Source organism: Paralichthys olivaceus, chromosome 10, assembly GCF_024713975.1.
Source record: "Paralichthys olivaceus isolate ysfri-2021 chromosome 10, ASM2471397v2, whole genome shotgun sequence".
Taxonomy (NCBI): Eukaryota; Metazoa; Chordata; class Actinopteri; order Pleuronectiformes; family Paralichthyidae; genus Paralichthys; species Paralichthys olivaceus.
This window is the reverse complement of record NC_091102.1, coordinates 24,275,639-24,294,118: the sequence shown is the minus strand read 5'-3', so window position 1 is coordinate 24,294,118 and position 18,480 is coordinate 24,275,639.

The following is an 18,480-nucleotide window of genomic DNA, read 5'->3' as shown; positions in this document are numbered from 1 at the left end:
ACTTTATACAACATACTAATAGCTAAACATATCCAAAAACCGCCAGGTGAACAAGCATGGACCAAAACCTTTCCGGCACAAAATCTACACACCATATGGATAAACCTAGATCTTAAATTCATTCCCCCAGTTAACTTCAACACAGATTTCAAAATAAGGCACAGGAGAATTTTCACGAGCATTGTCCTACACGAAGTACACAAAGATACATTTTCAAGAGTATGTACTGTATGTGGAATAGAAGAGTAAAATCTAGAACATATGTTTTTGAACTGTACCGCGCTCAGAACTTTTAGAAAAACATATATAAACTGCTGAATGAAAAATGCCATCCGACGGGAGTAGACGAACCACATTGGGACTGGACTTGGTTGTTTGGCCTCCCTAAGGGAGAAAAGGGACTTAAAAACACACCTATTTAAAAACAAACTCAAAGCACACTGGACAATGCTATTCAATTACCAAAAGGACTCATTCCTGACATCTGTTAACAAAGAAAACCTCTTGTACAGAGTGGACAATGATGACCGGTTAGTTTTTTTCTTTTAATTTTGCTCCTCTATCTTCTGTTTATTTTTCATATACCCTGTAAAAGTTAGTTATGGCTTTGTTTAGGAGCTCTTATTGAATATGAAAGTAGAGTTCCTCTCCATATTGTAAATATGTATTTTTTGACAGTAAGAGATAAAAAATTTAAAAAAACACGCCCGATCTCGTCAGATCTAGGAAGCCAAGCAGGGTCGTGCCTGGTTAGTACTTGGATGGGAGACCCAATAAAAGATGAACTATGAACTTGTTGTTTTTAAGTGTGAACTGACACAACACTGCAAAAGGCAGCTACTGCACAACAGTCGGCACTGACAGACAGAAGTAGTAGAACTGAATCATCACACTCCTGTCACCAATCCTGCTCAAGACTGAGGTTAGGACCACCCTTACTCAGTTGCATATGACACAGAAATACAGAAATAAATACATGTGGGGAAAAAATGAAGACATTTATATATTTATTTCCACATTTATTTATTTATTTAAACATTTCTTTCTTTCTTTATACTTAAGTCATTTCTCGTCCTCCATAAAACCCAGAGCACCTACAGGTTGGGCTGCTTGTAGACCAGGTAGTGCTTGTTTACTTAGTGTTGAAAATAGAATTACAGTAGGGTACACATGTATGTGTAGGCTGTGGTGTAGCATTGAAGCAGAAGCATGAATCTGGCTTTAGGATCAGATGCTGCTTGATCAGAACTTGTCTGCTCATTGTGTTGGTCAACCACATTACAAACAAAAAGTGTTCATGGATAAAGTTGCATGGGTTCAGACCTTCTCTTTATTGTCTTGCAGTTGATTGTTCACATTAAATGGAACAGACATAGCTACATCAGGCTTGAGAAAGAAATACAAACCCTGCTCCTATCTTACCTGGCACAGTTGGCCACTCACACCAACAAGCAGGTGTCAGTATCTGTCAAACATTACAGGAATGGTCAGAAACCTCTCTTTCCATCTGAGTTGGAAAAGTTTAAACTGTGCAGGCAGAGCAACCTGGCACATCTGTATGAAGGACGAGAAATTACTTAAGTATAAATAAAAAAATAAAAAAATAAATGTGGAAATAAATAAATAAATGTCTTAATTTTATTTCTACATTTATTTATTTCCACATTTATTTATTTCTGTATTTCTGTGTCATATGCAAATGAGTAAGGGCGGTCCTGACCTCAGTCTCATGCAGGATTGGTCACAGGAGTGTGATGATCCAGTTCTACTACTTCTGCCTTCAGTAGCTGCTGTTTGCAGTGTTGAGTCAGTTCACACTTAAAAACAACTAGTTCATAGTTCATCTTTTATTGGATGATTTCGTAACAAACTTACGATCATGTGTTGAGTTATTAATCCATAGTGTCGGATCATATCTGCGTGTCACTCAGACATGTTAAAATGATACGGATAAAGTAGTGTTTTGACTACATATTATCTTTTGAATGCTCACTCTCTTCCTTCAGTGATGATGTGAGGGTTCCATATGCTTTTTTTCTTTGATGAACAGTCTTTCCTGCTCTTGATGTGTCTCCTCTGAAGCAGCAGCAACTGCACCATCTGCTGGCGGCAAAGAGAATCATCACCCTAATCCACAGTTTTGTTGCTTTGTGACCATTGACACTCTGGGGTTCCTTCAACTGTTTTATTGTGCAGGGAAAATAAACTGAAAGTGTCATTTGTCCTAATATTGCAATTGCAATCATTGGAATTTTCAATCATTTCCTTCATTAATTATGTCAGGGTTACATAAACAGTTTTTTCCTTTATTTTCACATGTATTTATTTCTGTATTTCTGTGTCATATTGTGACGACCCTTTCCAGTACGCCTGCCTGTCTCATTCTGCTCTCTTACAGTTGCTGGGAGGTCGCTGTTAGGCGTGGCCTCCCTTTTTGTTGCCGGCCTTGAGTCAGGCGGTAACAAATGGGTGCTCGTCCGGGATCACTTTGGTGCTGGGAATCCGGTAAATGTAAAGTTTTGTTGAAGTGAGTGTTCACACAGATTTTGGGTTGCTCTGGTAGTCCTAGGGAATTTGTTGCTTGACTATTTGTGTTCCAGTAAGCATGTTGCTCCATAGATTTTGGCCTGTAATGTTAAAACTTGTTTTCCTGAACTCCCAGTAAAGGTTTGAGGGCTGGTAAGTAATTTGGAACCCTTTCTAGGGTTTAGTGAGTCAGCTAGTTCTGGTTAGGCAGTTAGCCAGAGGGAGGGGGTTCCATATTTTTAGCAGCCGTTAACCCTGTTGCGTGGTGATGGAAAACTTTCTCTGTTTGTAGTTGTGGCCTGTCTGTGGTGTGTTGTATAGAGTATCAGTGCTGGAAAAAGCACCCCTAGGTGGTGAAACTGTAACAATGGCTTCGATTGAAGATTTTGTTCAGTCTTCATGTAAGGATTTGCTCAATTCTCATAAGAGAGATCAGCTCTTAAAAGTGGGTGACTATTACAGTGTTGAGGTTTCTAAGAAGTGTCGTATATTGGGGTTGCGATGATGTGAAGATGATGAAGGAATCTCCGATGACACCGTCTTGATTGTATATAAAGGTTTATTACAAAAAGTTCAGCATCAGTACAAGCAAAGCAATCTGCCTGGAGAGAGATTCGGGGCCAATGTGAATCTTCTCTCGAAGCAACTTCATCTCCTCGTTTATATAGGAGGGTTTGCGTAAACCTAATTAAAACACATCTAGTTACTTATCCAGCTCTTCCCGGTTATCCAGTAACGGGAAGAGAGATACTATCTCAAATTTTAGTGTTCCCTTTTGAAGTGTGTCCTAACACCCTACTATTTATTCAGGCTTACTCCAAATTCCTCAGGACCGGTGAACCTCAAACCCACATATACGTTTCTTTTATGGGGAGGACTACACATAGCATTTCAGACACCACATATTTCCCCCCTTCGAGACTACGCAGAGTCTCGAAAAACAAAAATAATATATGTTTAAATTTGTGATTTAGCAACATTAAGTAACTTTATGGAGTGCGAGAGTGAAAAACCTGTCAGGCAGCTATCTTTCCTGAAACATCCCTCAATCAATCTAGACAGGAAAATTCTCTCACGGCCCCTCTGCCTTAGGCGGCCACACGTAGTACTCCAGACCAATCAAAAAAATTAAGAATTTAATAATCTGTATATGAATATTACTTAAACAAATATATATGGAAACCTCAGAAAAATAAAATCAAAAAATGTCCAAATTCAGGCTGGTCGACCCATCGCACCTTCCAATGGACCTGTCCTTGCCTAGCCCCAATATCCCTAGACATCAAAACAATCAAAAAATCTGAGGTCCCAATATATTCACTCTTATCATTAGCATTTTCAAAGATTACAACAATATAATCAAAAATATATAAGAAAAGACATAAGAACGTATCACACTGCAGCTCCTTCGCAGCGTCGACTCTCAGTGTAGTGTCGATGGTGTGGTGACTCTAGACATGTTATCACAGTGTCCTTGCTCAGAGTCCTTCAGTCCATTCTTATTGTCCATGTTTGAGTGTCTTAATCCCTTCAGCATATCCCCCAATATTGTTCTAGGAGGAAAGAAAAGAAAACACCAAACAGTATCTTTTGCAGAAACAATCAAATGCATAGAAATGTATAATTCATAACATCATATTATTCCCAATTATGAGTCACACTTTCCATTTTATAATAACAGTCTATATATAAAAATTCCAAAAACACAGGGCGGATGATAGACTGCACCGAGACGTTGTTTAATTCCTAGTTTTTGCAGTATTAGTTTTATCGTCTTATCCACGAACTCTTTGCCATTATCTGAAGAAATTCGGTCTGGAAGTCCCCATCTACTTATGACTTCTCTACACAAAAATTTAGCTACAGAGTGAGCATCCTTCCGCTTGGTTGGACAAGCTTCAGGCCATCGTGAAAATCTGTCCACAACAACCAGCATGTATCTTTTCCTTCAACTGGTTTTATCGTGGCATGCAACAGTTTCATTATTTGATCGTGATGTTGTATTGGAGAACCATCTGTTTTCTTAAACCCTCGGTTCTTCCACACTGATCCAAACAAATGACACACATTATGTGCATACGCAGAATCTGTAAATATTGTCACTCGCTTACCTTCCGCCAACAAACATGCTTCAGTTAGCCCCACTAGTTCAGCAAGTTGCGCTGATGCAGGCTGTGGCACTACTTCAGCTTTCTCAACAACAAATCCCGTTCCTTGGGCTTTTATCACTGCATAGCCAGCACTCAATTTATCACCCACACGATAACAAGATCCATCAGTCCAATACTCAAGATCTGCCTCACGCAAAGGGAGGGCTTGCAAATCTGATCTAAGTCTAGAGTATTTTTCTGCTTCATGCAAACAGTCATGTGGTTCACCATCCTCTGGGGTTGGCAAACTCTCAGCTGGATTCACCGTGACACACCTGGCTAGGGTGACATCTTCCTGCTCTAAAAGCCTATGATAGTCAATGTGTATTTACCATAGTTCAAGAGATTTCTGAGACTATGATGTGTAAGAATGGTTACCGGATAACCCATTGTGACAGATGACGCCTTATCATACATTAAAGAAACTCCCACCATTGCTCTGTAGCACAGTGGTAGTCCCAGTTCAACTTCTGAATAAGCAGTGGAATAGTAAGAAATAGGTTGAGGACTTGTCCCCGTTCCTGTTGGTTGACAAAGAACTGCACATGCATATTTATCCCCAGAAGAGGTGGACACATACAACAAGAAGTTCTTAGTGTAATCTGGAAGTGCTAATGCTGGAGCCTCCTGTAATCTCTGTTTGATAGTCTCAAATGCCAAAAGGCCTTCCTGTGTCCAGGAAAGATTACGATGAAGTTGATTATTGCCAGTATCTTTAATCATAGCTCTCAACGGCCCCGTTAAACTAGCATAATCCTCTATCCATGCTGAGGAATAGCCAGCAATACCAAGAAACGTCATCATTTCTCTGACTGTTCTAGGCTTTGGAGCCTTTCGAATAGCTTCTGCTCATAGTCATCAGACACCAACAAGGTCACATGTGGTGCACTCTTCTTGATAGCAAACTCTTTGTCCAAATAGTCATCTTTATTTATCTTCATTGCTGCTCCTTGTGGTCCCAAGATTATACAGCTCGAGCTGAGTTGAACTTGCTTTGGTTGTCGACTCAACCATTCTTCTCAGTTTGATTTGGCATCATCCTTGAAATACTTAAGCGTACAGTGTAATGGATACTCTGGAGGCTTCGCATCAGGCATGTTTGATATGATAAACTTCTTCCACAATTTAGCTGGTTCCAAAAAAAATCTGGACTGAGATTTCCAATCCAAAAGACTGAAGAGCCATCAGTCTCCGTTGTCTTCGGTAATTGGTGAATTGCATCATCTGGTACTTCCACCAAACAACCTTCCAGTGTACAGTTTATTACACAGTTCAGTCTACATAGAGCATCTCTTCCCAAAAGTGCAATTGGTGTATGTTCTGATACCAGTATCGGTATTGTAGTTTTCAAATTTTTGTAGCAGAGCTCAATTGGTTCTGTAAGAGGAATCAGCTGTTTCACTCCCCACCAGTTTGATTTGATTAAGTTTTCTGAGAGTCTCTTGGTCCTGTTCCTTCTGATCATGTTCCTTTTTCCTATATAGCTCCACTTGATGGGCTATGTGATCTGTATACACACCCTTTGCCATGCTTCCAAGTCCAACCACCTCTGCTAGTTTGCTCCTCACTGGTATGGGCAGCCCCTTTTGTAACTTGGCTCGCAAAATTGACTGCTCCATCTGATTTAAGTCTGGATCGTTTCCTGTTACATTTCTCCACACTTGATGGGCTCTTGACACATAGGCCCTCGGGTTCTCTTCCTGTCCCAATGGCTCAATCAGAATATTGTCCGGATGTACATTTGTTGGAAATGTGTCTTTCAATGCTCTCCACACTCGACCTCTTCTTGCAGCAAACAATTCTGGATCATTCACAGCAGTCCCCACATGTCGAGTCAGTCCTGCTTTCTGTAGAATCTCTTGCATAGCTGGGACCCCAAGGAGATTAGCCAAGAGTCTCTTAATGTCTCCTACAGCAGGTTGCATTCCCACCATAATCTCTTCCAGCTTCGAAATCCAAGGATGTGCTCCATCTTGAAGTGTAGGCAACTTCTCAAGTATAGCAGACATATCTGTACTCTGCCAAGGCTTGTACTCTAAACTCTGTCCTCGGATAATCACCGGACACATCTTTTCAGGTACCTTCCCTTTCCTTGAACGCAGTGAATATTTCTTTTGGGGTTCTTTTTTCTGCAAGTTTTTCTTCAGTATCTGCAGCTCCTCCAATTGGTTCTCCAATGTTTCTCTGCTCCCTGGTCTGGTGGATTTATCCAAATTTGAAAGGCATTGATCTATGCTTCTTTCAACTTCATCCAAAACTCTTCTGTAGTCTTCTATTCTAGTGCTGGATGTCCCTGGAGAAAACCCTCTTGAAGATGAAGCACCTCTGATTTCCCACTCTTCATCGCTGTCTTCATTCCCAGTCTCATTGGAGCTAGCATCTCCCAAGTCCTTTGTCCTCCAGGTTATATCACCTCTCTTTTCCGCTCTAACCAGCATCCGTCTGACTTCAGAGTCATATCCACCTATCATCTGCTCCGAGTCACTCTGATCATCATCACTTTCAGTTTCCATCTTTCTCATCCTCAATCCACCTTTAGCTTCCATACTTGTTGTTTTCCTCTTACTTTTTGGAACTTTTGGATACATCCTTATAGTTGTTTCCGCTTTTCCCATCTCTATCGTTCGGTCATCATCATCTCTAACACGATAGTTTCCTTCCTGACTGATCACTGGGAGCTGGGGATAGACATCCTTGAACTTCACCTCCTTCTCATAAGGTGGGGGTCTCTTTACTGGATCCTTATGTGAGAAAGGTGCGTTGATTTCTGTCATCAGTTTTTCAGTTTCTTTAGCATTTTGCCCTATTTCTTCTGCTCTTCTGTTTCTGCTATCCTTTGCAGCTTTTATCAGTTTCTGTCCCTCATTTTCAAACAACTGAAGAATGCCGAGCTCCATTTGTCTCTTTTCTTTACGTTTTGCCCCTTCTTTTCCTTTCTTTTGGTTTGCCTTATATGTAGACACAAGCACCTGCATTGTTTTAATTACATCAGGGTTAAAAGTCCCCTGAACTGGCCATGGTTGGTCAATATCAGGCCAACGCTTATGCCATTTCTCTGATAACTTTACGATGCCTATGCCTTTAATTAAAGGGTTATTTTTCTTTACTATATCAACCGGAGTGATTGCTTTTGAAGTTTTAATGTCCTTTTTAAACATTGTAATGGTGCCTTTAAATCCCCTTATTGTATTTTAATTGAATTATTAAGACTAAGACAATTTAAAGCTAATTGGATCACTTTTTTATTTTATTTGTTTCTTTTAATTTAATTTAATTCATTAATTGATTTTTAATAAGCCACTAAGTTATAACAATCAGTTAGAGAAAATGAAATTAATTTGCCAACTCTAAAGAAATCAAGCACTTATTAATATTATAGCAAGATTACCACAATAAGTCCACATAAAATGTTGACTCAGCACACAAACAATCTATCAAATTGTAAACACAATTTTTAATGTTTTGCAAACAAGGAAAAGTCAATCAGAATTAAAGCTCAAAAAATCTAGCGTTCCAACAAGGGACAAACTATCAGCAAATGTGCTCCCACTCACAGCCAGACAACCACCTAATTGTCATCAAACTCACACACATTCACCTCAAATCATCCAACAATCCCAAAATTGAATTATTTATCTAAGCCAATTTAGTGTACGAGAAACACATGATGTAGGAGAAGTGACAGGAGTTCATAAACAAGCCATACAAAGCCAGATGCTCTACCACTAAATGTTTTAAAAGGTCAAGCAAACACCAGAAGTGTCACACAAGCATCAATCACAACCAACTCAGAGCTATAAAAGTAACACTTTAACCAACTCCCAACTTGCTCAATGTATCTTCTCACTAAGTCCTTATAACAGCAAAATAACAATTCAATACAAATCACGCACATCTGCCAACACATTAGATCTGTTTTATCTATGACAGAAGTCATCCACTTTTCAAACATCAGCGCACAGTCACATACCAGACATCATCAATATAAAATTTAATTCACCCTAATAGCATCTCTAATTTTAATAGTATTTTATTATCCACAGGCAGTGTTTCCCAGTACTCTCTTGTTTTATCCATGCTTATGCACACAAAACATCCTCACTGATTTCTTTATTTTTCTTAATAGTTATAAACGTCCTTTTTGGGGCTCATGTTTAACCAATCATTATGTCCCCCCTTTCAGAGGCTCATTAGGTTTATTAAAATATTTGAAACGTCCCCAAAAAAGGCTCATGTAATTAATCAAATCATAAAGTCCCTTTATCATCAATAGGGCTCATGAATGTATTTTAACAGATTAAAAAACCAAAATATCTTATATTATAAAATAGTAAGTCTCTTTATTACTCAACCACATGTCTTTATTCAATTTAAACCAACACAGCAACAAAAACCACTCAGATCAAGCGCTCTCAACTGATCTCACACAAATACACACACAGAGCTCCAACAGCTGATCTTACACACACACACAGAGAACTTCAGCAGCTGACATTACGCACACACACAGAACTTTGGCATCATTCCAAAGACACAGACAGCATCCAATCCTAAAGTTTTAAGTCGACTCATTCATACTTTGCCTATAGCATGCTTTTAGCCGCTCCTTCCTTATCCTTTTAAATCTAAATTTATGCTACCTTTTGAGGTGTAGTTATTCAATGAGAGGTTAATTCAAGCATCTGTTCGTCAACTATTGCTGAAAACTTACAATTGAATGTTATTTCTACATCTCCAGTTTCTTGAACTGACCTGAAATTCACTTAGTGACTTTCTAGGATTTAGGCCGATTTAGAATCGCCTCCTTGAGGGCTTGGTCAAATCCGCGGCTTTTTCTTTAATTCTTACCTTTATTCTTATTTCCTTTACAAACATTTTACTCTTATTTCATCCTTTTACTTGATTCCTTTATCTTTATCCTTTCACTTTATTCCTTATCTTTATCCTTTCACTTTATTCCTTATCTTTTCACTTTACTTTTATTTACTCTTTTACCTTATCCGTTTTTACATCTTTTTACACATTACCAATTACTCCTGGGCCCAGGATTGTTACTTACTCTTTTTAAACCAAATCCGACTATTCCTTAAAGTCTATTTTCACGCAGCGTCTAATCTACACATGTCTTACCGTTAAGAAGATGAGGGCCCTTTCTTCATTAATCTCGCATGATGTTATTTAGCTCACCTTATCGTTACTAATCAGACTATTCTACACCTTTACTTTAACTCTTTACTATCTTCAGTACTTTACATTTTCTTTTACTTATATTCCTTATAAAGTTCAGCATCAGTACAAGCAAAGCAATCTGCCTGGAGAGAGATTCGGGGCCAATGTGAATCTTCTCTCGAAGCAACTTCATCTCCTCGTTTATATAGAAGGGTTTGCGTAAACCTAATTAAAACACATCTAGTTACTTATCCAGCTCTTCCCGGTTATCCAGTAACGGGAAGAGAGATACTATCTCAAATTTTAGTGTTCCCTTTTGAAGTGTGTCCTAACACCCTACTATTTATTCAGGCTTACTCCAAATTCCTCAGGACCGGTGAACCTCAAACCCACATATACGTTTCTTTTATGGGGAGGACTACACATAGCATTTCAGACACCACAGAAGCTAAATAAAAATGAGTTGGTGGCCACGTAAAGGCCCAATTGGTGGAGCTGAATATCTTCTTCGATGGGGGGTGCAAGTTCTCCAGGAGAAGTAGCTAGTTTGTTTGATGTAGCTTCTGCTAAGGTCAGTAGGCCAGGTAAAGTGTTGGCTCCAGTTTTGACTGTGCTTGGGGCTGGCTTGACATTTGAGCAACAGAAAGAGCTCCTCCTGCTACAACTCCAACAGGAACAAAGGAATGTTTTTGAGGTAGAAAGGTTAAGACATGAGCTAGTGACACAAAAGCTACAGCTGGAGCGTTATAGTTTGGACCTTATAAGTGAAGGCAAGCTTCAGGCTGAACCAAAGGTTGAAGAGTCAATTGCACGTATTCCTCCCACTCTGTCATTTGATGTTGCTGTCAGTTTACGGTTAAATCCAAAGTTTAATGAATGGGACCCTGACATTTTCTTTGTGTTGTTTGAGCGTTTAGTGGAAGCGTGTAATTTGTCTGATGCTGAGCGGAGACTACTGCTTCAATGTGTGCTCACCGGCAAGGCTCAGGAGGCTTTTTCTATCTTGAGTGCTAGGGATAGTGGTAGCTATCAGTTGGTTAAAGCGGCTGTGCTTTAGGCATATGAGTTGGTACCCGAAGCTTATCATCACAGTTCAGGACACTCAGGAAAGAGAAAAAGTCGCACACTGAATTTGCTCGTGATTTAGCCACTCATTTTAGCCACTGGTGTGTTGCTTCATGGTAGAGACCTTGGAGGAATTGCAGGAACTGTTTTAGCTTAAGCAGTTTAAAAATACTCTGCCTGATTGGGTTGTAACTTATTTAAATGAACAGAAGGTAAGCACACACAAAACCCTCCTCTTCAGAGTTGGTGATTAAGTTTCCTGTGGTGGAGCAAGAACAGGCACAATCTACAGCTAATGATGAGATTGATCCTGGTTACGTGGCATTTTTGTCAGATGGTTATGTTTCACTGGTCGGGAGCGATAGGAAGGTACCTGTAAAAATACTGAGACATTCAGGGGAACTGGACTCATTTATGGAGGACTCTGTGTTGCCTTTCTCTTCGGAGACAGACACCAGTTTCAGTGTTGATGTTCGGGGAATGGGTTTGACTGTTTTTTCAGCTCCTCAGCATAAACTGACCTTATTTTCAGATCTGGTGCAATGACGTGACCATGGGAGTGCACCCTTCTTTGCTAATGGGGAGTACAGGTCATCCTAGGGAATGACCTGGCTGGTGATCGTGTGTGGCCTGTTGCCCCTGCAATGGTGGACACACCAATATCTCGAGTAGAAGATTTTGAGTCTCCCAAATACCCTCTTGTAGTACTACCCACTTGTGCAGTGACACGTGCCATGAGCCATGCTGATTTTAGTTCAGATTTTGACAATTCAGATAAGAAAAGAGAGTCTGTGTTCCTTGTATCTGCTTTTCCTTTGCCTGTATCTTGCAGTGATTTTGTAAAAGAGCAAAAAGAGGATCCCTCACTTTAGCCACTGTACAGCCAAGTTCTACCAGATGGTGAGGTGGAGAGTTCAGCCCGTGGCTACTTTTTCAAATATGGCCTGTTGGTGGGAAAATGGGTTCCCCAGGGGGACTGTTTTTTGGGGGATGAGATTGTGCAACTCGTCCTGCTCTCTTCATTACGTCTAACTGTTCTTCAGACTGCTCATGATGGTGTTGCAGGTCATTTGGGTGTGAGGAAAACCTATGACCTATGAGTTATGCGGCATTTTTACTGGCCACGTTTGAAAAGCGACATTTTGGCCTTTATTAAAACTTGCCACACATATAAGTTGACTGGAAAACCAAATCAGGCGATTAAACCTGCCCCTCTGCATCCCATTCCACTGCTGAACACCCTTTTGAGCATCTGATTGTTGATTATGTTGGTCCTTTGCCACGTTCCAAAGCTGGTAGTAACTTTTTGCTTACAGTCATGTGTCACGCTACATGTTATCCTGCTGCCTATCCCCTTAGGAACATCACGACCAGGTTGGTTGTGAAAGCACTGACACAGTTCATGTCTATTTTTGGAATCCCAAAGGTTGTCCAGTCTGAAGAGGGGTCTAATTTCTCATCGAAGTTGTTTGCAGAGGTGTTAAAACCAGAAAGCTCTCGAGAGGTTCCATCAAACCTTGAAGAGTTAGACCGTGACTGGAAGGAGGGATTACCCTGGCTGATGTTAGCTGCCAGGGAGGTGTCCCAAGAGAGCCTGGGTTTCAGTCCCAATGAATGAAAAGTCTCTATGATCGACAGGGAGAACGCCGTGAATACTGTCCCGGTCAAGTTCTGGCCCTTTTGCCTTTGGTTGGATCCCCTTTCCAGGCCAAGTTCTCTGGCCCTTATACTGTGACCCGTAAAGTGTCAGATTTGAATTATTTGATCTCAACCCCTGACCAGAGGAAGTCAGTGCAGTTATGTCATCAACCCGTTGAAACCCTATTTTGCTCGCTCTGCTGTGCTAGTTCCTGAGTTGTTAATTTCCTCTGTTGCTGCAGTGGCATCAATTGTTGATTCACAACCACCTTTTGATCAGGTGGTAACAAATTTAATTATTATTAAATTCACTTGTGTGCTTCCTCCCTGCAGTGTCTCTTCCTGTCCAGTCTGGTTTTCCTCTCTCTTAAACTGCTTCGGTAACAAGGTTGCTGAGGGAGGTGGCTTCAACGGTAAAGGAAGTAGTACACCTGCAGGTTGTAAGGATTTTTACATGAGTTATATGGATATGGGTTGAAAGGTTGTTTACATGTTGACATTACAGTTTTTCTGAATTGCTAAAACACTAATTCCTGTTGTGTGAATCAATTGCTCAGTTGTCTGAACTCATTCACTGAAATGAGCATCATTTTGACAGTACCATAATCTTCACCTAGTAAAACACTATTTGTAGATCTCAGTCCTTCCTTTTGCAAAACTCTAAACACATTCTCATGCAATAAATCACTGTTATGCACTTGTGATGAATAATGGTAAAAACCAGTGTCAAAATATCAACACAAATGAAACACGTGTCATCCATTGAACACAAGGATTCAAAATTGGTCACACTTGTTTCTCTTCATGTCATGACAACATGACAACCAATATAAGCCAGTTCAGAATTCAAGCAGGTTGGTCCTGCAAGCTCATGACAACAATAGATCAGAGACACAGAGGACAAGTGCCTTTAAGAGGAGGTAGAGGCGGAAGACAAGAAGGAGGCAGAGGAAGAGGAGGGAGAGAAAGACGAGGAGTGGCAATTTCTGATGGTGGTACGGTAATATAACACTGTGCGCTGCTATAAGCAACCAGGGTGTTCTTCACCATCATGCCACTGTGGGGCCATATACTGTAACACCCAGCACCTTCTCATCTTTCTTGGTGGTCTTAGAGATGTGTTGTCTGCAATGAACAGCAGGAACATGAGACGATGGAGCGGCCTATTTATGTTATAATTTGGGACAATGTTAGTTTTCACCGCGCTGTCCAAGTCAGAGAATGGTTCAATATGAATCAGAATATCAGTACAGTAACCTATACTTACCATCGTACTCTCCCTTCCTCAATGCAATAGAGGAGGTTTCCTCCACTTGGAGATGGAAGGTGTACGAGTGACAGCCCTACACCACGCTCAAAGTAATCTTCATGAGTCCATGGAACTAGCCTGTGATGACATTGGTGAGATGTGTCAGGGCTGGGTACAGCACACTAGGGTTCTTTCCCCCCTTGCCTGGCAAGGGCAAATATAGTGTGTGATGTGGATGAAGTGCTGTGGTCTGACCCAGCCCAAAGGCAGGATGACCCTCAATGAAGCTCAATGATCAACTGTGTAAAGTACTTATTGTGACCAATAAACATTTCTCCATGAGCAACATGCCTTCACTGTAACTATCTGTTCAGTCTGTGTCTGTTTTTGATTTCACTTCCTGTTTTATTTTGGTGTCTGGGTTCTTGTGTCTAGCTTTACTCCCTGTTGGTTTCCCCCACACACCTGTACCTTGTTGTCATTAAGCATCCCCTATTTAAACCCTGTGTTTCCCCTCACCCTCTGCCAGATTGCCATCATTCGTTTTCTGCCTGTTACCTGTATGGACTTGTTTCTTTGGACATCTAAGTAAAGTTTGATTTAATACTTTATTTTTCTGCCTCACTCGTTTTCTCTGCTACTGAGTCTCTGCCAAGTTGAGGATTGTCTCAGTGCAATCTGGCCATGACAGACTCAGCAGAGAAAGACGTTCTTCGCTCGGCCCTCCGTGCCCAAGGGAGTTTGCTTCACAGTCATGAGCAACAGCTGTCCTCATTGATGGGTGGCGTGCAGCAATTGCAAACCAGGCAAGACGCTCTTCAAACTTCCCTGTCAGACCAGTTTGGAGACCTATCTACCAAGATGCAACAGATGTTCGCTAGCCTGACAACCACTGGTTCGGCTCCACCTGCTCCCCAGCCCAGGGAGGCTCAACCTGTTTTTCACCCGGATCCCCGTCTCCCCAGTATCGAGAGGTATGATGGTGACCCCTCAACTTGCCGATCCTTCCTGTCTCTCTGCTCAATGACTTTTGAACTGCAGCCTCACTCTTTCCCCTCCGAGACCTCTCGTGTGGCTTTCATGATTACTCACCTGTCAGGAAGAGCCCGTGAGTGGGCTACCGCAGAGTGGGACAAGAGGCCTGTTACCTGTGTCTCAGCGAGGAGCTTCGCGGAGGCCCTCCGGAAGGTTTTTGATCACCGCACACCAGGCAGAGAGGCGGCTCGAGGACTGTTGGACCTGAGACAGCGAGGCAGTCGAGTAGCCGATCATGCTACCCACGTTCCAGCGTCGGGGGTCCCGGCTGACGTCACTCACGTTCCGGCGTCGGGGATCCCGGCCGATGCTACCCACGTTCCAGCGTCGGGGGTCCCGGCTGACGTCACTCACGTTCCGGCGTCGGGGATCCCGGCAGATGCTACCCACGTTCCAGCGTCGGGGGTTCCGGCTGACGTCACTCATGTTCCGGCGTCGGGGATCCCGGCCGATGCTACCCACGTTCCAGCGTCGGGGGTCCTGGCTGACGTCACTCATGTTCCGGCGTCGGGGATTCCCGCAGATGCTACTCACGTTCCAGTTTCGGAGGTAGCCGTTCCTGTTCCTGCCCCACGGTCGGTGGTTCAAGCAGTCGTCTCGCCAGTTCCTGTCCCTCGGCTGAGGGTTACGGCGAGCGGCTCTCCAGTTCCTGTTCCTGCCCCACGGTCGGGGGTTCAAGCAGTCGTCTCGCCAGTTCCTGTCCCTCGGCTGAGGGTTACGGCGAGCGGCTCTCCAGTTCCGGTTCCTGCCCCACGGTCGGGGGTTCAAGCAGTCGTCTCGCCAGTTCCTGTCCCTCGGCTGAGGGTTACGGCGAGCGGCGCTTCAGTTCCTGTTCCTGTCCCACGGATGCGGGTCTCGCCTGGCTCCGCTTCAGTTCCTGTTCCACGGTTGCGGGTCTCGCCTGGCTCCGCTTCAGTTCCTGTTCCTGTCCCACGGATGCGGGTCTCGCCTGGCTCCACTTCAGTTCCTGTTCCACGGTTGCGGGTCTCGCCTGGCTCCGCTTCAGTTCCTGTTCCTGTCCCACGGATGCGGGTCTCGCCTGGCTCCGCTTCAGTTCCTGTTCCACGGTTGCGGGTCTCGCCTGGCTCCGCTTCAGTTCCTGTTCCTGTTCCACGGTTGCGGGTCTCGCCAAGCTTCGCCTCAGTTCCTGTTTCTGACCGGCCTCCGGGCCGCCCGCCCGAGCCCCTGGGCTCTGTTTCTGACCGGCCTCCGGGCCGCCCGCCCGAGCCCCCGGGCTCAGTTTCTGACCGGCCTCCGGGCCGACCGCCCGAGCCCCGTGCTCTGTTCCAGATTCCCACCCTCCTCCCACCCCTCTCAGTTTCAGGTTGAGTCCTTGTTTAGATTCATTTATGGACGTCTGGAGCCGTCCCTTGAGGGGGAGGTACTGTAACGATCTGTTCAGTCTGTGTCTGTTTTTGATTTCACTTCCTGTTTTATTTTGGTGTCTGGGTTCTTGTGTCTAGCTTTACTTCCCGTTGGTTTCCCCCACACACCTGTACCTTGTTGTCATTAAGCATCCCCTATTTAAACCCTGTGTTTCCCCTCACCCTCTGCCAGATTGCCATCATTCGTTTTCTGCCTGTTACCTGTATGGACTTGTTTCTTTGGACATCTAAGTAAAGTTTGATTTAATACTTTATTTTTCTGCCTCACTCGTTTTCTCTGCTACTGAGTCTCTGCCAAGTTGAGGATTGTCTCATTGACCACTGTGTTTTCAATTTTTTGGTGTAGTGTTTAATGACAGCTCAGCAGTTTTTCTATTTTGACCGATTCGTGCAAGATCTGACAACATTGCTCGGTTTTGAGCACATGTAAAACTATTTTGAGGAGATGGTATGGTTTTGCAAAAAGAAGGTTTTGTGAATGTAGTTTGAGAAAAGAGTTGTGTGTTTAGAATTCTGAGAAAAGGACCGGAGGATTCATAAAACATGTTTTAACAATTGTGAAAAACTGTAATACTAAGTCTATTCTGCTTTGTTTTAATTCTCCCTTCACCACTTGTTTTCTGAAGAATACTTTCGCCTCTGGGTTTCTGTCTCTCCACACATCACACAATCTTTTCTCACTTTTTATCTTTTCTAATGCTCCTCTCGATGAGTCATTTTTATATATCATTTTTCCGGAAACATCTAATTTTCCACACCATACATTGAAATCACCCACTATTATACTGTTGCTTTCACACATTTCTCCCATTTGTTCAAACATCACCTTTCTCTCCTTCTCTGTATTTGCTGCATGCACATTTATACGTTTTATTTCTTCATTCATATATTTAAATTTGATCCCTATCAACCTCCCTTCACCATCATTCTCACACATCTTCACTTTCTCTATCACTCCTTCTTTTTATTAATATTGCTACTCCCCTTGCTTTCCCATCACCATTGTTAGTGTATACTTCTCCTGACCATTCTTTCTTTACTTCATTCACACATCTTTCATTGCAGTGTGTCTCTTGAATACACATTATGTCGTATTCACTCAGTCCGTATGTGTTGTCTTTTCCATTTGTTGTTGAGCCCTCTTGCATTTAGTGTTAGGATTGTTATCATTAGTAGTGTTATGTTCATTTATTTTTGTTTTTTGCTTTTCTTATTTTGCCTCTGTTGCCTCTGAGGATTCTGTCTTTTCCTTTGCATGATTTTAGTCATTAAGTCCATGTCTGAGTCGTTTGTTTTCTTATTCTCCGCTTTATCTTCTTCCATTTGGGTTTGTGCTCTCCTTCCTCCGCTCACTCCGTCTTTCATCGCTGCAGCCGCTATCTCCTTCACCGCTGCTGCTTTCGTCACCGCTGCTAACTCCGTCACCGCAGCTACCTCCATCTCCGCCGCTGACGTCATCATCGCTTCTGTCATCTCTGTCTCCTCTGCTGCTCCGTGCTCCCCGTCGCTGTCATCTGAGTCCTCACTCCCCTCTTCTCTGTCGCGCCCTTCCTCCTCCGTGTCTCCTCCCATTCCCTCGAGCTCCATGGTTTCGTCTTCCCCAACCTTAAGTCCGTTTTTTCCTTTTGTTATGTCCATTTTGCTTTCGCATTCTCTCGCGTAGTGCCCCTGAAGTCCGCATCTGTGGCACTGGAATTCAGGGCACTCTCTGAGGATGTGTCCTGGCTGCATGCACATCCCGCAGACCTTCGTCTGTTTGTCGTGAATGAGTCTGAAGAATTCTGTTCCGAGGGCGGTGTTGAATTTTGTCGAGTATGGTAGACGGGACGAGTATCTTGTCCCGTCTGCCACTTGTGTTCCTGGTGTTCCAGGTTAACTGGGGATCATGGCTTCTGGTGATTTGTTGTCTTTATTCCAGATGTTGTTGGTCGGTTGCCGTCTCGGTCGCAGATTCGTCATTTTCCCCGGAGCGCCTGTGTGTGAAGCGGTGATACACTGAAGCTCTCGTTGAAATAAACATCAAACAAAACCGAGTTTATACATGTCTGTCCGTGTCAACATCACATTAAACAACAATATAAATCATATGGGTAAAAAAATAAAGATAGTCCAAAAATCTTGGACAAGATTCAAAACGACGAGTTGAAGCAGTTTGAGCTTCTGGCCTGATGACGATCTCATATGTAAATGGTTTGTATTTATATAGCTTTTCTAGTCTTGAAGACCACTCAAAGTGCTTTACACTACAGTTTTCCATTCACCC